Source organism: Dasypus novemcinctus, unplaced genomic scaffold (assembly GCF_030445035.2).
Source record: "Dasypus novemcinctus isolate mDasNov1 unplaced genomic scaffold, mDasNov1.1.hap2 H_5, whole genome shotgun sequence".
Classification (NCBI taxonomy): Eukaryota; Metazoa; Chordata; class Mammalia; order Cingulata; family Dasypodidae; genus Dasypus; species Dasypus novemcinctus.
The window spans coordinates 279,913-302,669 of NW_026688142.1; the positions used below are offsets into that span (position 1 = coordinate 279,913).

The 22,757-nt window shown below is 37.9% G+C and overlaps 1 non-coding gene across 1 annotated transcript; it reads left to right on the forward strand.

Annotated features, from left to right (window-relative positions):
* The first annotated feature begins 5,624 nt into the window (after positions 1 to 5,624).
* Positions 5,625 to 5,697, forward strand: TRNAG-CCC (transfer RNA glycine (anticodon CCC)). The gene has a single exon. It is a non-coding gene; the product is annotated as a tRNA-Gly (tRNA).
* Positions 5,698 to 22,757: the final 17,060 nt, after the last annotated feature.

The window sequence follows — 22,757 nt, forward strand, 5'->3', positions numbered from 1 at the left end:
AGTTTTATGAAATGGTAGCCTAACACCATCATACTTACTCCTGCACTACTTCTTATGAAGTTGATGAAGTGGGCATCAGCACCTGAAGGAAAAATAGTAGAGAAGCAGTATCTCAGTTCCTCTCTTAAATTTTATTCATTTTCCCACTGTTCACATTACTTCCTTTGCATGTGGCACCTGTGAAGTGTCATAAATTTGTATAATGGAATTGCATTACTGTTCATAAGATCTCACATAATTTGTTCTTCATTTTAAACATGAGTTGGGTTACTGCTAGCATCGCCATGGAATAGACACAAGTTCTGCTACACATAGTGGCATAAGGAAAAATATTTCATTCATTATAAAATGAAATGGAGGTTGCCATTGTAGCAACGGGGCAGCATCTTAGCCAATGAAACGACAATGCAAATAAAAATCAAAATTACTCTTACTGGTGTTCTTCATTGCAAGAAGAAAACACCATGATTTGAGATAAATGCCCTTGATTTGAGATAAACTAAGGTGTAATAATAACTGGTGAAGCCTTTTTAGTTTGAATTGATGCTAAATCACCCTTTAATCCAAAATATTCATAAAGCAGAAATAAATGTTATTTGTGAAGCATATTAGAAATTAATATAAAACATGTATGTCATGTGTATCTTGGTTCTTCTTCCTACACATAACCTTGAATTTTGCCACAGTTCTTTTTTGAGTGTTAAAATCTTAAAATTAGAATATATGTTTGTGAGAAACTGTTTCAGGTATATTTCTGTGAATAGTTCCACTGTCCCCAAATAATCAGAGGTGGGGAACAGTTTCTGACAAAAGTTGGAGAGAACAGGATTAAACAAAATATGAAGATATTTTCTTCATCTAAGACCTTCAAGTCTTTGGAAAGCTGCTTGGTTTCTATTTTGAGTTATGCTGCCCACATATCTTACCGACAGAATTTTTGCATAATTTCACTTTTCCTCCTTTTATCTCTGTTTGGGTGTATTTATTATTTCATATGTGATGATGCAAAGCTCATTAAAAGGTCCATTTATATTCTTGTTATCTGTACAGGGATCTAGCTGCTTTTCTCCTACCGTTTATAGAAACCTCACTGTAATATTCAGATTTGCTGGCAACGGGCCCTTTTTAGCACAGTATACATTCCATTCCCCTCTGTGACTCTATTTATGGGAGTCTATGTGATTTCCTCAAGACTAATAAAGACATCGTAAAAGGATGGGCCACACAGATTTATCCATCCATGGAATTTTAGCACTTCCAGAGGGAGGTTTAGCTTATGTTCTTTTTTCCAATTTAATTAAAACAACAAAAAAAAGCATTAGTCCAAATGAGTGACAGTTGGCAGATCTGCTTTATTCAACTGGAGGGACTCCAGAGCTTCTCATGCTTGGAGATGGACAAGTAATTACCTCCTGTCTGTGACTATTTTCTACCAGGCTAAGCCCAATGTTTATTGTAAACTATCTGCCATTAAAAACTGTAATAGCAAGCCTTATGTTCCCACACCATAAATTTGACTTGTACTGTTTTTTATTTACCTTCGTGTTTTATTATATTTTTTGAAATGTTTCATTTTAAAAGGAAATTACAGAAAAGTGAATATTGAACAAATTCCAAATTCATGTTTGGGAAAAAGACATGCTTAGTGTATGTATATATATATATATTTTTAAATATTTATTTTATTTTTTTTACATGTATCACAACATCCCTGATGGACACTTTCAGTGTAACTATTAGGTATAATTGCAATAAGTATATTACTTGTTAAATGGTCCAGAAAATAGCCTAAAAATGAAAGTTTAACCAGATCACTTAAGTCTAGTACGGTAGTTCTCAAAATTTGGCCTCAGGACCTCTTTATGTGCTTAAAAATTTTTTAAGAACCAAAAGAGTTTTTGTTTGTGTGGATCATGTCTATCAATATTTACTGTATAAAAAATTAGAACTTATGGGAACCACTTATATTTTTTAATGTAACATTTTTTGTGATCTATATATCTTTAAATTTAAAATTTTTTTTAAAAATTAGAACTGAAAAAATTTAAAGATATTTATTTGTTCACTTAAAAATAAGTCCATTGCATGTTAACATTTTAAAAGAAAAATAATGGTATTTTCTAATACAAAAGCATTTAAAGAGAAGAGAGGGATTGTTTCAGATTTTGTCTGACTTAACGGAAGACAACTGGATTCTCCTATCTGCTTCTGCCTTCAATCTGTTGTGATATGTTGCTTTGGTTGAAGTATACAAAGTAAATCTGGCCCTACATAGATATGTAGTTGGAAAAGAAAGGAATATTTTAACAGCTTTTTCAGATAATTATGGATATTCTTCTCTGATCCCAAACCAAAATTTGACATGTGGTAGTTTCTTAAAGGTTTGTTGCAATGAGGAATCTGCAACTCTATCAATGGACTTTTCATACTAGTATAGTTGGTTCCTCTGCCAGATTCATATTAAGGTATCAGCAGTTTTACCCACCATGACTTTTGTAGTATCTGTGAAAATTTCAACCCAGCCAAGAGACAAACAATATCTTAGTGTTATAGCAAAAATACTATTAATTTCATGGACCCATCTAAAAGGGCCTTAGGGATTCCCAGGGCCTATGGACCACACTTAGAGAATCACTGATCTACAGCAAATGAAGGCAGCCCATAATACTCTTTAGTTCAACCCTCAGAATGACCAAATAGAATTAGTTTTCTAAATGTGAAATGTTAACTTACTTTTCTGCAAAAAGAGTTTAGGAGGCACAGAAGAAATAATATGTACTGAAGTTGGTATTCTAATTCATTGGGCAAAGTTACTTTTATTTAGATTTTCCTCAGTTATTCTTGGAAGAATATCATTTTTATTTTGTAAGAAATACATTATGTATGTGTATGACTGTGTGTGTATGTAAGCTAAAGTTTATGAGCCAATGAATGTCACTTAGTGGTAAAAAAATTAGTAGATGGTGCCCAGTAATGGACTTATGATATATTTGTATTTAGTGCCCCCAACTTTTGTCTTTCTTTTCCTACTCATCCACCAGTGTCCTATAAGCATGGAACTGGGGAAAGAGCTTGAACTTTGCAAATCAGAAAGACCTGGATTTTAATTGTGGCTTTGTAACCTCATTTCATTTTTCTGAGCTTCTTTTTCTCCATCTGTAAGAGGGAAATGCATCATTGCCAAGGCTGTGAAGATTATATACATGAATAGACAATATATGTAAAGAGTGTAGAACCTCACAGGTATCACTCCAATAATTACCATCATCTTCATCAAAATTATGTCCTTCATTTTTAACTGAATTATAATCTATTCTTACTTTCTGGCCCAGGAAATTATGCCTTTGTGTGAATGAATTTAGTGAAGAAAATACTAATAAGACTTAGTGTAGCTTACCAGGAATATTGCTTTTCTCAGTGACCAAAACTTTCAACCAGAGAAATTAATCTCTCGCATTGTCAGAGATTTAGCCAGAGGGACCGGCTAAAGGTGTGCGTGAACATGGAGAGTAGCTAGAGCAGATCCCAAGGATGAAACCCTCAGAGGTGTGACGTACCACCAGTGTAGAGGCAGGGACTCGTTCCAAAGGCAGAGAGATGGTCAAAAGATAAGGGTGAAGGTGAATCATGACGTGGGTTCCAAAGTGGGAAGGGTGCTGGTCAGTAGTAAGGAATCAGGGAAATGTCACAGGGATGTACTTGCCCACACCGAATTTCTGTAGGCAAGTTTAGTTACATCTTCCTTTTTCACCCAGAACTTGAATGCTATTTCTGACACACTCTACTTATTAGGAAACAACTGGTAGGGGAGGTTATTTCTAGGGAAGAGAAGGCCTTCCTGACAACTTCCTGCAATTACGAAGAGGTTGGTTCTGGAAACACACTGCCTGTGTTTTGAATCTTGGCTCTTCTACTTGCTACTATGAGACCTATAGCAATCAGGTAACCTAGTCTGCCTCTATCTCCTCACCTGTAAAATGGGCATGTTGTCCTGTAAAGCATCTAGGACAAAACCTGACATAAAGTAAGAGCTAAATTAATGTCAGCTTTTGTTTTCATTAGTCTGCCACCTTCTTTGTCCAGTTTATGTAACTAATGCCATCTACACTGATATAAAATTTCTGTGCAGTTTACCTGAAGACCTGTCCCCCTTAAATGCCATGATGTTTTTGGTGAAGTGATAAATCCCACTTATGCTTCAACCTCTGTTTCCACGTTAATACATGGGCAGGATTACAAGTATTTAGACAGGCAGCATGATATGATTTATTGAAACTCCAGACCCTCTACTAATGACCAAAGTTTTAGGCCACTGAGTTTCAATACCTTGAAACTTTAGAAATCTACCCTTAGAATGAAATTTATGGTTTTATTCTTTTCAGAAATAATACATGATCACTGAAGAAAATTTAAATCACTAAGACAATGGAAATCTTTCATTATCCTAGGGTTAACACTGGGATTTTGTTTTGATGTATTTTCTTCTAATCATATTTGCACACATACCAAGAAAGCTAATTTATTTTTACTATAAAATGCAAATACTGGTGGTATCTCAAGTCTTTATTAGTTAATAAATTTATTTTCAGTCAATATCTACTCTAATTTTTGAGGTCTTAAAGTCTTCTCTTGTATGCTAACAATCCCTGACAGAGACAGGTGCACACTTGGTAAAGAATGAAGTTTGCAGTTCAGTCATAATGCATTCATTCATTCAATAAACATATATTGACCTCCTGCTATGTGGCAGGCTCTCTACTGAGGCTTGGTGATACAGAAATTTAAAAAATAAGCAAACAAATAAAACAACCTGCTCTCCTATTCATGGTAGCATTGTTTTTAGTAGGACAAACTACATTTGTTAGCAAACGAAATGTCTTTCAGTCAATTATGGTGCATCTCTTCAATAGAAGTTTTTTTTAAAAAAATGAAGCAGTGGGAAGGAGGATTAGACATACTAAGTATGACTAAAAACCCTTGACATTAAATATAAAGCTAACGTAAGAAGACTGCAAAATGGAAAGTAGAAGGCAGAACAGCTAGATACGATGGGCCTGAGGAACAACATGGTTGTGAGTTTTCTGGGATTTCTTTTTGCCACTATATCCCAGACTTACAGGCAAAGAAGCCAGCATATACACACACAAAAGCCCCAACAAAAGCCTGCTTTCTCTAGCCAGAACCAGGAAAGGGGTAGCCTAGCAAGACAAAATACTTTTAAATGTAACCACTCCAGCCAAATGCTACAAAACAAACAAACAACAGCAAAAAACCTGTGGTCTCCACCCCCACTATGTCAGTAAAGGTCAATTGGGGTGTTTCGGCTTCTACTGTAATGAGGCACTCCAAACTTCCTACCTGGGTGATGTCAGAAAAGCCCATTTAGAGAGTCAAGGCTTTTATCCCACTGGCTGGTAATAAGCATCCCTCTCCCCATGGTGTCAGTGGAGACCATGTGGGGAGCTGAAACTCCCACCCCTGCTAAACTGTAATGAGAAGCATTACTTGAGTGTCAATGGAAGCTGAGTGGAGAACCTGGACTCCTATCTCCACCTGACAGTAGTGAAGTTATACCCTTTTTTCCCCTTCCAGAACAATATAAAAAAAAAAGTCAGCTAAGGGGAGCAGGTGTAGCTCAGTGGTTTGAGTTCCTACTTCCCAAGTATGAGGTCCTGGGTTCAATCCCCAGTACCTCCTAAAAAAATAGTCTGCTAAAACAGACATTTAAATAAGATCTGTAGTCTGACAGCATATGAAAATGTCCAGGTTTTACATGAAAATCACTCATAATACCACGAACCAAGAGATCTCAAATGAATGAAAAAAGACATGCAGTAGATGCCAACATGAAAATGACAGGGATGTTAGAATTATATGACAAAAATTTCAAAGCAGTCATGACTGCTTGCAACAAGCAACTATGAACACACTTGCAACAAATGAAAGGATAGAAAGTCTCAGCAAAGAAAGAAAAGATATAAAGAATGAAATGGAAATATTAGAACTGAAAAATACAATGATTGAAATAAAAACTCAGTGAAAGAACTCAACAGCAGAATGAGGGGAAAGAGGCAAGATTCAGTGAATTGGAAGACAAAACAATAGAAATTACCTAATCTTAGCAACAGAGAGAAAATAGTTGAAAAATAAATAAATAGAGCTTCAGGAGCTTGTAAAACCATTTAAAAAAATCTAGCATTCGTGTCATTGGAGTCACAGAAGGAAGAAAGTGGGACTGAAAAAGTGCTTGAAGAAATAATAGTTGAAAACTTTTCAAATTTGGCTCATGACATAAGCTTACAGATTCAGGATGCTGAACAGACTCAAAGAAATGCACACCAAGACACATCACAATTAAATTTCTGAAAACTAAAGGCAAAGGAAAAAAATTAGTGAAAATATCCTTCAAAACATTCTCAGATGAAGGGAAACTAAGAGGATGTCTCACTAGCAAACTTAGTCTAAAAGAATGGTTAAAGAAATTTCTCTAAATGGGCAAGAAGCAATAAAAAGAGGGACTTCGGAAAAATAGGAAGGAAGAATAAATATAGTACGCAAAAAATATGGGTAAGTAAAATAATCTGTCCTTCTTGTGTTTTCTAAATTATATTTTATGGTTGAAGCAAAAATTATAACATTGTCTCATATGGTTCTAAATGTCTATAGAAGTAATATTACATAATATTAAGACAATTACATTATTGTTGTGGAATGTAAGAGAAGTTCAATTATTTGAGTATAGAGAGGCCAGGACTCAGGAATGATTTTGAGAAGGAAAAATGGTTTATTGATGGCCGGCCGGACTCGGGAGCTTTCAGTTTGAATCCCGAGCCCCAAACAAGATTTTCAAATGTCTTTTATACAGAGAGGAAAGGCCAAATGGTCCCTTTGTTTCAGTTCTCAATAGGCTTCAATTAGCATATATCTCTTCCACATCTTAGGTAAGCTTTTAGCATGGACTCCAGACCTAGATAAGCTTTTAGCTATTTACTTTTTGCATTTCCCCTAAATACTTAAAGTTTATAGCCCTTGCATTGTTAAACATTTCCTGGGACTGGAGCCGCTTCCACTGTCCCTAAGGGCAGGACTGCAGCCTCTTACCGTTCCACACCCACAAGCCAAACAACTTAGTTATCTCTGAAGAGACAAAGAGCCTTCCACCCATAGCCCACATCATTCCCCCCCTTTTGCCAAAGTTTATCTTGCTAAGCTTTGGCATAATTATTGTTGGAGCTATGAGGTGGATGGCTGTTTTGTCGTCTTGATTGATTATTTATCAGTCTTTAGTACAGCATCCAGGACTGTTTTTAGAAGTTTAGAACTTTTCATTCTGGACAGCAGAATCTTGGGCAGGGGCCTCCTGCAGTTATTCTGCTGCCACTGGCACTCACGTGGATTTCCAGTCAGGTTCCAGATCCATCTATTACTTTTATTTTACTCTTAAAGAGTTTACACCTTTAATTTAAAAGGGGTGCTGAAGGGAGACGATCTCTTTTCTGTAACTGCTTCCTGCTGGCCATGGGCTGTAGTCATTGCCTAATAAGGTGTAAAACTCTTTAATTTATTCTAACTGGAGGAAGATGGATCTGGCATTCTGTACGAAGTTGGATGAAGTTTTCATATGGTTAATAAGATGTTCACTCTGAAAGAAACAAACTTAATTAAAAATTTGGAATACCTGTTTTTAAAAGAGGACACATTGGATTACAGAGGTAGACAAGGTTAGGTGCCTATAAAGATGGCATTCCTTAAAAGCTGGTGGGAACAGCATATATATTCTTTTTTTTTTTAAAAAAATATTTATTTATTATTATTATTTTTTAATTACATTAAAAAATATATATGAGGTCCCATTCAACCCCACCGCCCCCGTCCCCCACTCCCCCCACAGCAACACTCTCTCCCATCATCGTGATACATCCATTGCACCTGGTAAGTTCATCTCTGAGCATCACTGCACCCCATAGTCAATGGTCCACATCATAGCCCAGACTCTCTCACGTTCCATCCAGTGGGCCCTGGGGGGATCTACAGTGTCCCGTAATTGTCCGTGAAGCACTATCCAGGACAACTCCACGTCCCGAAAACGCCTCCACATCTCATCTCTTCCTCCCGTTCCCCACACCCAGCAGCCCCCATGGCTACCGTTCCCACACCCATTTCACATTTCCTCTGTGGACATTGGATTGGTTGTGTCCATTGCACACCTATGTCAAGTGAGGGCTTAGATTCCACATGGGTACTGGATGCACTCTTCCCGCTTCTAGTTGTAGACACTCTAGGCTCCATGTTGTGGTGGTTGACCTTCTTCAACTCCATGTTAGCTGAGTGGAGTAAGTCCAATAAGTCAAAGTGTAGGAGCTGAAGTCTGTTGAGGCTCTGGGCCTGGGTGTCATATTATCAGTCCAGAGATTCAAATCCCCTACATATATCTTAAACTCAGCACCAACTACAATTCCAATAAAGTAGCATGCAAGTCTTGTGAAAAGAGATCCCCTCTGAGTCCATTTCCATCACGCAGAAACACCAGCTCCAAAGAAGGGCCATCTGTCATGGCAGTGAACCCCTTCTGCCATGACCATAGAACCCGTGGGTCTCTTTATCCCTCAAAAGAACCAATACCTGGGGTTGTATCTACCTTATCTGTCTCTTAGACTCTGTTCAGTTGTACATAGGGGTATTCCTTCTGACAACCTCCAGACTCTTTTTTAGAGACTCACAGCCTTATAATCTCATTTCTCCTTTCCATTTCCCCCTTACATTAGGTCAAACCGCTTCCCAAAGTCATGTTATTATATGTAGACAGGTATATTCTGCTGTTCCGCATTGAATCTTTAATTCAAGGTCATTTTCTAGTTGCTTCTTCAGCTGGTATGTGGTAGTGATCCCTCGGTGCCAGGGAGGCTCATCCCCGGGTGTCGTGTCCCACGCTGGGGGGAATGCATCACATCTACACGCTGAGTTTGGCTGTGAGAGTGGCCACATTTGAGTAACATGAAGGCTGTCAGGAGGAAACCCCCAGGCACAATACTACTCTAGGCCTTGTTCTTATTGCAGGTGCATAGGCTCAAAAGTGTAGCCATTAGTATCAAGAGCCCACTGTTGGGCCCTCCTTCCTTCCTGGTTCTTGCCGTTGCACCTGGAGGATTGCCGCTGCTCTCCCAGGGCCCACAACAGTGACCCCCCGGCCAGGAGCCCAGTACCCCCCCAGCTGTTGTTTTTAATTGTTTCCACTATGAGTATATATAGACATTACCATATACCCTGGGCATATGCCCTGTATAACTCCCTGTCAACCATATATATCCTGTCAATAACATCCCATATCAGTATTCCTCCGCTGCCATTGTTGAACCACTCTGTGATCCAAAACTTCCCGTAAAGTGAATCCCAACATAATGTCAGCTTCAGAAGAGTCTTAGATCACCAAAATTCATATATACAATATACAGTATTTCCCCAGATCCACCATAAAACCTTTTCCCTTCCACAGCAATAATCTTTTAACTTATTCATATCATATTTCCTGAAACTGATGTACAGATTCCGAAACTATAGTTTTCAAACAAGGTAACATTTGTGCTTACTATGTGGTTCATACTTTAGGTTGTACAGTTTTCTAAATTTTTTAGTTATCCTATGTTTTGTCTTATGGTTTTCATTATTAGTCTGTCGTCCCCTATATGTTTTTGGTGTAATATTAGCTGTTTTATATTCATCCTCGTGTACTCTCACATAACTCCTCTTTTGCCCCCTTATTTACCTTTGTTCTATCCATTGCACGTCCATTTTCCCCTCCCCTTAGGGCCCACAACACCTGCCAATCTAATGCCCTGGGAGCCGTCCTTTCTCACGAGAGATACAGTTCTCTCTATTCGACGGCATTAGTCTTCCCCAGGATATGGGTCCACCCCACCCAATGGTAGAACCCACCTTGGCAAAATGAGCCTTCAGCTATTCCCTCCGGAGTCCGTCCCGCATCAGACCATACCCCCTGAGCGTCCTAACCAGGTGACCCTCCTATTTATACTTTGATACGTTTTACTCAACATTTAGTTCTCAACGAACTTCTGGCACTCTCCCATGTTTGTATGTTGCCCCTCCCTCCCACCTATTTCTTGGACCATATTACCCCTCTTCCCATCCCCAGCCCCCCTCAAACCCAGAAAACCCCACCCGAAGGTAACCCCTTGCCCCCATTTTGTCCCTTCTTTGTGCTCATACTTACCCCCAGCTCATCACAGATTCCACCCCTACAGACATTAACCTCACATCCTTCCTCCACCCCCCGATTTCCAGTAAGCCACTTTTCCAGACTCTAGCTCTCTAAGGCAGTCAACTTATTTCATATCATTGAGGTCATATAGTATTTGTCCTTCAATGCCTGGGTTGCTTCACTTAACATAAGATTCTCAAGGTTCATCCATGTTATCACGTGCGATTGTAGTGTATTGGTTCTTACAGCTGAGTAGTATTCCATTGTGTGTATATACCACATTTTATTGATCCACTCATCTGTTGATGGACTTTTGGATTGATTCCAACTTTTGGCGATGGTGAACAATGCTGCTATGAACATTGGTGTACATATATCGGTTTGTGTCCTTGTTTTCAGATCTGATGGGTATATACCCAGCAGTGGTATTGCTGGGTCATATGGCAAATCTATGGATAATTTTTTGAGAAACCGCCAAACTGTCCTCCAGAATGGTTGGATCCTTCTGCATTCCCACCAGCAATGGATGAGTGTTCCCCTTTCTTCACATCCTCTCCAGCATTTGTATTCTACTGTTTTTTTCATGGCTGCCAATCTTATGGGAGTAAGATGGTATCTCATTGTAGTTTTGATTTGCATTTCCCTGATAGCTAGGGATTTGGAGCATTTTTTCATGTGCTTTTTAGCCATTTGTATTTCTTCTTTGGAGAAGTGTCTGTTTAAATCTTTTTCCCATTTTTTAAATGGGTTGTTTATCTTTTTGTTTTCGAGATATATGAGTTCTTTATATATGCAAGTTATAAGTCTCTTATCAGATATATGGTTTCCAAATATTTTCTCCCATTGTGTGGGTTCCCTTTTTACTTTCTTGACAAACTCCTTTGAGGTGCAGAAGGCTTTAATTTTGAGGTAGTCCCATTTATCTATTTGTTCTTTTGCTGCTCGTGCTTTTGGTGTGATATTCATGAAGCCATTTCCTATTACAAGGTCCTGTAGATGTTTCCCTACACTGCTTTCTAAGGTCTTTATGGTCTTGGCTCTTATATTTAGGTCTTTGATCCATCTAGAGTTGATCTTTGTATAAGGTGTGAGATGGTAATCCTCTTTCATTCTTCTACATATGGCTATCCAGTTCTCCAGGCACCATTTGTTGAATAGGCCATTCTCTCCCAGTTGAGAGGGTTTGGTGGCTTTATCGAATATTATATGGCTATATACATGAGGTTCTATATCTGAACTTTCAATTCGATTCCATTGGTCTGTGTGTCTCTCCTTATGCCAGTACCATGCTGTTTTCACTACTGTAGCTTTGTAGTATGTTTTGAAGTCAGGAAGTGTGATTCCTCCTATTTCGTTTTTCTTTTTCAATATGTCTTTGGCTATTCGGGGCCTCTTTTTATTCCAAATAAATTTCATAGTTAGTTTTTCTAGTTCCTTAAAGAAGGCTGTGTTGATTTTTATTGGGATTGCATTGAATGTGTAGATCAGTTTTGGTAGGATAGACATCTTAATAATATTCAGTCTTCCTATCCATGAACAGGGAATATTCTTCCATTTATTTAGGTCTTCTTTGATTTCCTTGAACAATCTTGTATAGTTCTCGATGTATAAGTTTTTTACCTCTTTAGTTAAATTTATTCCTAAGTATTTGATTTTTTTATTTACTATTGTGAATGGTATTTGTTTCTTGATTTCCTCCTGATCTTGCTCATTATTGGTGTATAGAAATGCTACTGATTTTTGCGCATTGATCTTATAACCTGCGACTTTGCTAAACTCATTTATGAGTTCTAGGAGCTTTGTTGAAGATCTCTCAGGGTTTTCTATATATAGGATCATGTCATCTGCAAATAATGAAATTTTGACTTCTTCCCTTCCAGTTTGAATGCCTTTTATATCTGGTTCTTGTCTCAGTGCTCGAGCCAGTACTTCCAAGACAATGTTAAATAGGAGCAGAGACAATGGGCATCCTTGTCTTGTTCCTGATTTTAGAGGGAAGGATTTCAGGACTTCGCCATTGTAAACAATGTTGGCTTTAGGTTTTTCATATATACTCTTTATCATGTTCAAAAAGTTTCCTTGTATTCCGATCTTTTGGAGTGTTTTTATCAGGAAGGGGTGCTGTATTTTGTCAAATGCCTTTTCTGCATCTATAGATATAATCATGTGGTTTTTTTCTCTCAATCTGTTTATATGGTGTATTACATTGATTGATTTTCTTATGTTGAACCATCCTTGCATACCTGGGATAAATCCCACTTGGTCATGGTGTATAATTCGTTTAATGTGTTGTTGAATACGATTAGCAAGTATTTTGTTAAGTATTTTTGCGTCTAGGTTCATTAGAGAAATTGGTCTGTAATTTTCCTTTCTTGTGGTGTCTTTGTTTGGCTTTGGTACTAGGGTAATGTTGGCATCATAGAAGGAATTAGGCAGTGTTCCTTCTGTTTCAATTTTTTGGAATAGTTTCAACAGGATTGGTGTTAGTTCTTTCCGGAATGTTTTGTAGAATTCACCTGTGAAGCCGTCTGGCCCTGGGCTCTTCTTAGTTGGGAGATTTTTAATGACTGATTCTATCTCTTTGCTTGTGATTGGTTTGTTAAGATCATCAATTTCTTCTTTCGTCAGTATGGGCTGCTTATGTATTTCTAGGAATTTGTCCATTTCCTCTAAATTGTCATTTTTGTTGGAATATAGTTTTTCAAAGTATCCTCTTATGATAGTCTTTATTTCTGTGGGGTCAGTGGTGATATCACCTTTCTCATTTCTTATTTTGTGTATTTGCATCTTTTCTCTTTTTTTCTTTGTTAGTCTCGCTAAAGGTTTGTCAATTTTGTTGATCTTCTCAAAAAACCAGCTCTTGGTCTTGTTTATTTTTTCAAGTGCTTTCTTATTTTCTATTTCATTTAGTTCTGCTCTTATCTTTGTTATTTCCTTCCTTCTTCTTCCTGTTGGGTTACTTTGTTGTTGTTTTTCTAATTCCTTCAAATGTGCAGTTAATTCTTCAATTTCTGCTCTTTCTTCTTTTTTGATATATGAATTTATGGCTATAAATTTCCCTCTCAGTACCGCTTTTGCTGCATCTCATAAATTTTGGTATTTTGTGTTATCATTATCATTTGTTTCAAGGTAGTCATTGATTTCTTTTGAGATTTCCTCTTTGACCCACTGTTTTTCTAAGAGTGTGCTGTTTAATTTCCAAATTGTTGTGTGAAGTCTGGGTCTCTGTCCCTTGCAAATTTCCAGCTTGACTCCACTGTGGTCAGAGATATTGTTTTGTATGATTTCGATCTTTCTGAATTCATTAAGCCTTTCTTTGTGGCCTAGCATATGGTCAATCTTGGAGAATGTTCCATGTGCGCTTGAGAAAAATGTATATCCTGCTGTGTTTGGGTGTAATGATCTATATATGTCTATTAGATCCAGCTCTTCTAATATACTGTTCAAATGTTTTGTTTCTTTAGTGATTCTCTTTTGAGATGTTCTGTCCAGAGTTGATAGTGGTGTATTAAAATCCCCCACTATAATTGTAGATGCATCTATTCTTTCACTTAGTTTTTCCAGCGTTTGCCTCACATATTTAGAGGCGCCCTTGTTAGGAGCATAAATATTTATGATTGTTCGATCTTCTTGACAAATTGTCCCTTTCACTAAAATATAGTATCCTTCTTTGTCTCTCACAATTGTTTCGCATTTAAAGTCTATTTTGTCTGATATTAATATAGCTACTCTTGCCTTTTTTTGGTTGTTGTTTGCTTGTATGATTGTTTTCCAGCCATTCACTTTCAACCTCCATGAGTCTCTGGGTCTAAGATGTGTCTCTTGTAGGCAGCATATAGATGGGTTGTATTTCCTTATCCAGTGTCCCAGTCTGAATCTTTTGATAGGTGAGTTTAATCCGTTGACATTCAGTGTTATTACGTTTAGAGAGTTATTTATGGTAGCCATATTTTGGTTGGATTTGTGTTTGTTATATTTTGTTTGTATTATTTTATTTTCCCCTTCTATTTTTGTCTTTCTTGTTGCTTTTACACTCTCCTCCATCTCTGACTGTCCTGTTTTTTCCTTTCTTCCTGCAGAATTCCCTTAAGAATTTCTTGAAGGGGAGGTTTCTTGTTGATATACTCTTTCAGTTTCTGTTTATCTGTGAATATTTTGAACTCTCCATCATTTTTGAATGCTAGTTTAGCTGGATAGAGTATTCTTGGTTGGAGATTTTTTTCCTTTAGTACCTTGACTATATCATACCACTGCCTTCTTGCCTCCATGGTTTCAGATGAGAAATCAGCACTTAATCTTATGGAGTTTCCCTTGTATGTGATGGTTTTCTTTTCTCTTGCTGCTTTTAGAATTTTTTCTTTGTCTTGAGCATTGGATAATTTGACAAGTATATGTCTTGGGGTGGGCCTGTTGGGGTTTATGACCAGTGGAGTGCGCTGTGCTTCTTGGATATGTACATCTGTCTCTTTCAGTAGATTTGGGAAGTTTTCATTCATTATTTCCTGCAACACTCCTTCTGACCCCTTTCCCTTCTCTTCTCCTTCTGGAATGCCTATAATACGTATGTTTGAGCGTTTTGCGTTATCATTCAGGTCCCTAAGTCCTATCTGGATTTTTTCTACCTTTTTATTGACCACTTCTACTATCTGTTTGATTTCCAATGCACTGTCTTCCACATCACTAATTCTCTGCTCTGCCTCTTCTAGTCTGCTGATATTTGCTGCAAGTGTATTTTTGATTTCTTGAATCGTGGTGTTCATTTCCATCATATCTGTTATTTTTTTGCGCATGTCTGCAATTTCCCCTCCAAGTGTTGTCTTCACGCTGTTAACCTCTTTCATTACTTCATCAAATTTGTCGGTGATAAATGTTCTGAGATCTTTCATTGCTTGTGCGAAGTCCTGCCCCCCTTCCTGATTTTCAGTTTGTTGATTGGATTCAGCCATGTTTTCCTGATTACTGGTTTGGTTTGTAGATTTTTGTTGCTGTCTTGTCAACATTTTTTCTTGACGGGTTTAATCAGTTCCTTAGCTTCTTTGTCTAGTCTTGGAGATTAATTAGCTGTTGTTTTTGCGTAAGTGTTATATCTTCTCTTTGTCACTTTGTTCTTCTTATTCCAATTTCTTATTGCTAGTTAAGCTCACTTTAAAGGAAAGTATTAGTGCTGGGGAAAGTCAATTGTGTAAGGAAGGAAAAAGTGTGAAGTAGTATTGGTGATATATGTTTACAAAGCAACAATATGAGTTCTGGGAGGATGGAGGTTAGATCATGTAAATTGTGTAGAGTTATAGTAGTAGGAAAGTACCTATAATGAGGTAGACGACTGAATATGGGAGGAATGTGGTACGTACTAAGAGGCTATTGTTTTCATGAGAGAGGGAAAGAGAAAAGAAAGGTAATAGTTTCAGGGACGAATACCAGATGGAAAACTAAACAAAGGTATTAGAAATTAAGAGTTAGACACTTTGTGGATCAAAGAAAGGGAGATGGAATATAGGAGAGATAGCAGATGGTGGAGGATATCAAGTTGTAGGGCAAAGAGGATAGTGTAGATAGGCTAAATCTATTCACAGAGCAATGCGGCAGTGGAGGGTGAGGAAACCCAGCAAATGTGAGGTATTTCCTGTAGGACCTATTGTATTGTTAAGGTAAGATAGTATAAGAAGAATATTGGGGACAAGAAAGAGAGGATTGAAAAAAAAAAAAAGAACAACAAGAACAACAACAACAAATAAAAAATAAAAAATAAAAATAAAATAAAATTAAAAAAAAAAACAAAGAACAGAAACCCCGCCGCCAGGCTCGGCTGGGCTCAGCTGGGCTCCGGTCCCCCGCCCGCCGCCCGGCGCGGCATGGCTGGGCTTGGGCCCCCCCGCCCGCTGCGGCTCAGCCGGGCTCTGCCGGACTCGGCTTCCCCGCCCACCGCCCGCCGCCGCGGCACAGCGCGGCTCGGCTCTCCCGCCCGCCACCCGCCGCGGTGCTAGCTGCCTCGGCTCCGCCTACCCAAGGAGGGAGTCCTCCACACGTAGCTGGGATCTCCGTGTATATTTTACAGATGGATCCTCTCTGTTACCTTCCCTCCAAATCGATGTCCAGACACCTCCGGACCAGGAAAAATCCCGAAACAGCCGGTCCCAAAGAGTCTCCGACGCCTCCCAGCCGATTCCCCCCAAGAGCTTCCCACCAAATCGATGTCCAGACACTTCCTGCCCTGAAAAAATCCTGAAAAAGCCTGGTCCCGGAGAACCTCCAGCGGTGCCCAGCTGCCTCTTCCCAGGAGAGACGGCAAGGCAAGCTCACTCAGCCACCATCTTGCCGGAAGTCTATATTCTTTTTTAAGTTATCCATCTTTAGAGAGAAATTGCAACAGACACTTAGCTTTGTCTGAAGACACATCCCAAGCTGTTCAATGATTGACACTCATTCGCTCTGTCAGATGCTCCTGGTGAACTGGCACTCCTTGGGCAACTGGCTTCACTCAGGATTAGAACATTAATTTGGAAATACTCTTAGTTTTCACCTGTGGGAGTGATCAGAACTACAGAATAAAGATTTTTACACCTTGGTTTTCATTGTACAATTTCTAGCAATTTTGACTTGTTCAATAGGTGACTCACCATCAGCAAGCAAGCCTCACTTTTGCTACACAGCAGAGTACAGCAGAATATAGAAGTTGACTGAGACTGGCTGAGACTGCCACCTTATTCTATAGACATGTTATTAACTGTTTAGAAAATGATTTTACCAGGAATTTAACATGTCTAATATACTTCTGCACTTGATCCAAAATAGAAAAGATAACATTACAATTATTAGGCATATATTTAGTACAGGATAAAAGTGCAGCACTTAATATTAACTAATGTATTACTTAATGCATAAGGATTCAGAGTTGCAATTATTAGTTTTGAGTTTCAGGTTTGTAATACTTTACATGTTATCTCTCCATGAGAGCAGGCCATAATGCCAATTGTGTTTAAGTTTTACTTACAGTATCCTGGTATCATGGCTCCACTTAGCATGTTCTTCAACGCAGTGAGCAAGTTGTAGCATCCTTCATCTTAGAGAGATTTTCCAGTATTCCACTAGCCTGGTGCATAGTGCTCTCTGGCACCATGGAACAGTGCCAGTCTGGAGGCAATATCCATTGTACACTTGGCTGTACCGAGTCATTATTGGCTGCAGGAGCTTGAAACTGCAATATAGTTTCCATCGACTTCAGGAGCAGAACCAGAGACTGATATAGCACATATTTTTAATTGAGGGGTCAGTGACCAGCCTAGCCAATAACTCACATGGAGAGGCCACCTGTAATGTATACAAGGCCTGGTTCGAATGCACAAGAGTTTGACAATGTTAAAGTTTATTCCTTGTTTTATATATATTTTAAACAACTTAACGCAATACATATATCAAATGACTATTTACTTACACAATTTTACTATGAAGATAACAGTAGGTACTTTACTTTTGTAATAGAGGAAAAATATTATTTTTCATTGTTAGAATGAAAACAGAATATTTCCAATAGAATCAAGACAACTTTTTATTACCATTTACTTAAATGTGTATTTTGCAGTGGCCTTCAGACAGGTTTATTATCATGAAGTTATTTCTGCTACCAATACCAATCTAAGTTTCTTTAGTTAACAATGACTTCTACAACTAGAACTATTTAAACATTTTCAGTTTGGAAGATGTTTTACAAACTCTTTATAATTGACTATAACCACATTGACTAGCCACCTCATGTTTAAATAAACTTACTAAATTACAATTACCAATGAAAGAAATTTACTCTATTTAAGAGAGCATATCTACAATCTTTTTCCTTTAGCCTAATTTCACCAATGTGAACTTACAATTTTCATTACTGTAAAGATTTTGTACATATAATGTTAATTTAGTTTATAAATTAACTATGGGAGATTACACTCAAGTTAAATAAAATTGAAACCATAATAGTTTATGCAAGGAATGTTCTCTTTTTCCCTTACAGGAAGCTAAAAACTTCTTTAAGTTATGAAAATTATTAAATTAAAAGCATACTGACTACCAGGTTTTAAAACACATGCATACTGATTACCAGGTTTTAAAACACATTACACAATTACTTAATTTTTTAAAAATCATAACCCAGGAAAGATCTCTCCATAGTTTTTATGGACTTTCCTTTACTTACTGAAATTTGTTAATAGAGCCACTAATTACCTTTATTTCGTTGGAAAGAAATCTTCTGGAAGAAATTAAGGCTCACCAGATTGTGGAGAAGAAAATAATTTATTCTCAATCTTGCAAGAAGGGGTGCAGAGCCAGATATGGCTGGTGCCACGAACAAAGAAAAATGACACAATTTATACCCCTAAGCCTAGCATGCAACTCTTCCTGTTTTTCCATAGATTGGATACTTCAGAAGTTACAGCTTATCTGAGATTTAACTTTCCCACGCAAAAGTTTGATTTAACTGCTTCTTCTATCACATTCCAACCATTTTAGTTTTTACCTGCTCCCCCTTTGTCAAATAAGGAATAGAATTTAGTGCTGAAATGGCACCAACTTAGCTCCTTCTTGGGCATCCTTCCACTGCCCATAGGACTGGCCTAAACTGGTCTCCTCCACTGCTGTCAAACCCGGGAGTGGGAGACTGAGGCAGCAGGCCGCCAGGTTACATCAACATTTTTCTTATGTGAAAATTAACCTAATCTTTGTTGTTTTTTTTTTTTTTTTTTTTGCAATTTATGGCTGACAAAGGTTTAAACTGGGAAATTACCAGGCAAACTGATTCTTAATTCCCTAGCCTAGTAGATAGGTTTAATCTGCCACACCTAGTCTTGCCTTAAAAGCTCTTGCAAAGAGGAGGCCCTTTTCCAATTGTTTCAATAATCAGATTTCTATGACTTTTTCATCCTGCTTAGTTTAATTTGGGCTTTAAGAATATTTATAAATATAACTGCATATTTAATTTTTAACAATTTGAATAGACCTCTTTTAAGAATTTTTATTTGTTAATTTGATATTATCCTGATGTATGAAGACATACATTGAGCATTTTTTTTAAAATGGGCAGACACAAAGAGTTAGACACAAACACAACTCATTGATATTACTTATAATTTGCATTATTTTATATACTGTTTAGCTTAATTAATTAGGGGTCCAGAAATACATATTACTTATATAACTGCATATTTAACCTCAACAATTTGAGCAAATAGGCAGACATGAATAGTTTGACACAACAACATGACTTTAGTTACTTTAAACTTTTCAAAGACTTTTGAAACTCTTCTTAATTTGCACTATGACCATGCAGTTTACCACAAGAATTTTCTTTCTTACTTAATGGATTGTAATAACCAAAATGTTCTCAATGCCTTAGCACCATTTTGTTTTAGAACTTTATATTTTACTTTGAAATTAGCAGAATTTTGGATAAGCAACAAGATTAATTTTATATATATATATATACTGAGGCTATTTGAAGCCTCAGGGAGACAGACTGCTTTCTCTCATGAATTGCCACTCTTAGGAACACTGACCGTCAAGGCAGGAGACTTCTCCCCCTCCACCCCCCTTTTTGATTTTGGAGATAATAAAACTCCAGTGGCCATTTAACCTTATTCTATCAGGCAGCAATTTATTTAGTTTACACTTGAATTCATGAGAGAAAGGGTTACTAATACCAGGAGAGGAGACAGTGATGTCCCAGCTCTTCTCAATTATGAAATAACCATAGGCAAAGGCAAAGGGTGAGGTTAGGCTTGAAGTAACCATAAACAAAGGAAAGGTTAGTGTAGAATTTACACTTAAATAATAGTTTCAGGCTAAATTCACCCAGCTATAATCTCAGTTATTGTCTTTCTACTGTTTTATAATATAAATGCATTTATAAATGATTTTAACCCTTAGTTACAGTTTTTATTAATTTTTTTTAAAAAACCTATTAATTTTATAACACCTTTAAATACCCTTCATTCAACTTATAACATATTAAATGAACTTAACCATTACTTTAATTTTTCCTTTAAAGTAAAAGAATAAATCTCTTGCAGTTAGTTTGAAATAAAAGGCTACTTTTCAGGATTTGATTTCTAGAACATAAAATGTTCTTTTAAAAGAGGTAAGACTCTTCTTCAAACACTGAGGAAATGATGAGGTTAAAGCACAAGAAGCTATTGATAAAAGATTTTCTTTGTATATTGATCTTACTCAATTTAATCATAAAAATTTTCCTTCCACAAACCTTCTACACTTTCAGTATTCATTCAGGTTCTGTCCCACACTCTACTCTTTCCAATAATCAATCATTTTATCTTAGGACAAAATCATCTTCTGTTTCCTTAACAATAAAAACACACTCCATATATCCCACATACTAAGTTACCAGGCAAACTTCTTACAACATGTAATTGCCATTAATACTAAACAAGTTTGTTAAAATAATGAACTTTTTTTCACTTTAAATACTTAGTAGCATGTAATACCAGAAACAGTTTTTTTGGAAGCAAGTTGGCAGGGGAGACTGGCTGCCGAATATGTTTGTTATAAAATTGCCTTTTATTATTATTATTATTAATTCAGTTTTTGTTAAATAATGACCTTCTGCAATTAGCCATTTAAATACCTTAATTTAAACAATGCTTTGTAAAACTTTTATAATTATTTATACCCTTAAGACAAATTTTACCTTCACAGAACACATTCTCTTACTTAAAGTTACTACAATACCTTCTAAGAACCTGGGCAGAATGCAAAGGTATTTTGGCTTTGACACCCTAAGGAGGGAACTTTACCGCATTTATTCTGATTCTGCTTTCACCCTCTTCACTTCCCCCCCCCTTCCAGGCAGTCAGGCGCACAACAAACAGGAATGCGGCTTATGAATAGAAGGGTGGACTCACTGGAAAGGGGCAAGCCACTCCCCCCTTTCCAGCTTTCAGCCAAAATGGGCAGACAGAACCTACTCAAATTTGGCAACTCTCCTAGGGACCCAGTTACCCTGACTGGGACATCCCCAACAAACTTGGGTGCGTGGCGCGGACACAGTTGGCCTCCAAGCCCCGGCAAAGGGCCAGACCAGAGACAAGACAGCACAGCATGCACAAACATCTAGACTCCGCAAACATCCAGACTCCTCAGCTTTTGCCCCAGAATCATTCCACTCCCTTGCCAATGGCAAGGGAGGGCTCCAGCTCAGCTGTAATTCCACTTTACATAAGGACACAACTCCAACACTAGCCTTGAGCTGACACAGACAGAAGCACAAAGGTCACTAATCTGACCCACAAGTTTATATATTTATTTTCACCATGGCTGCCCCCACAGCCATCACAAACCTCAGAACACTTAACATTTGGTATAAAGTGAATTCATTCACAAATTAGCACTATAACAAAAGATTTCAGCTAGACTTTTCCACTGTTTAAACTTTACACCCAGACCAAGCTCCACCAGAAAAGCCGATCCATTTTCCTGTAACCAAGTTTTGTTTTCCTTAATCTAGACCAATTTCCAGGACATTAGGACTTGAACCTATAAATAGCCCTTCCTATTAAAATCGAGACTCCACTCCTTTAGTGGATATAAGACCAGTACCAGATTCTAACATGCAGTTAGACAAACCCAAAACACCAGGGCTTTTCCCCGGTTTTCCTCCTTTTCCCAAGCCTAGAGAGAACGGCTTCCCCCCAGCCTTCTGGGGCTACTAGGGTTCTCTCGGGAGGTGATCAGCCTCCCCTTCCTAGCAATTAAAACTAGGGCCTTCCAGACTGTGCTCACCCGGGGAGTCTTACCTTCTTCCATGTTTGGAGTTCTTTTTCGTTCCCAGAATCTTTCTCTTCAGACCTTCCATTGCCCTCGATTTTTGTCGGGAAGATTCTGGTGGAGCCCACATCTTTTCTGGATTAAATTTAATCCAGGGGTGCCCAGATTTGGGGTTCACCCGAGTCCTCCTGGCTTCCTTGGGGATTTGGAAGGGGCAGCAAAATGCTACCGTCTCTGGCCTTCATTTGAGTCCCGGCGGAGTCGCCAAAAATGTTGTGGAATGTAAGAGAAGTTCAATTATTTGAGTATAGAGAGGCCAGGACTCAGGAATGATTTTGAGAAGGAAAAATGGTTTATTGACAGCCGGCCGGACTCGGGAGCTTTCAGTTTGAATCCCGAGCCCCAAACAAGATTTTCAAATGTCTTTTATACAGAGAGGAAAGGCCAAATGGTCCCTTTGTTTCAGTTCTCAATAGGCTTCAATTAGCATATATCTCTTCCACATCTTAGGTAAGCTTTTAGCATGGACTCCAGACCTTCTAGATAAGCTTTTAGCTATTTACTTTTTGCATTTCCCCTAAATACTTAAAGTTTATAGCCCTTGCATTGTTAAACATTTCCTGGGACTGGAGCCGCTTCCACTGTCCCTAAGGGCAGGACTGCAGCCTCTTACCGTTCCACACCCACAAGCCAAACAACTTAGTTATCTCTGAAGAGACAAAGAGCCTTCCACCCATAGCCCACATCATTATAAATAGGAGAGGGTAAAAGAATGTAA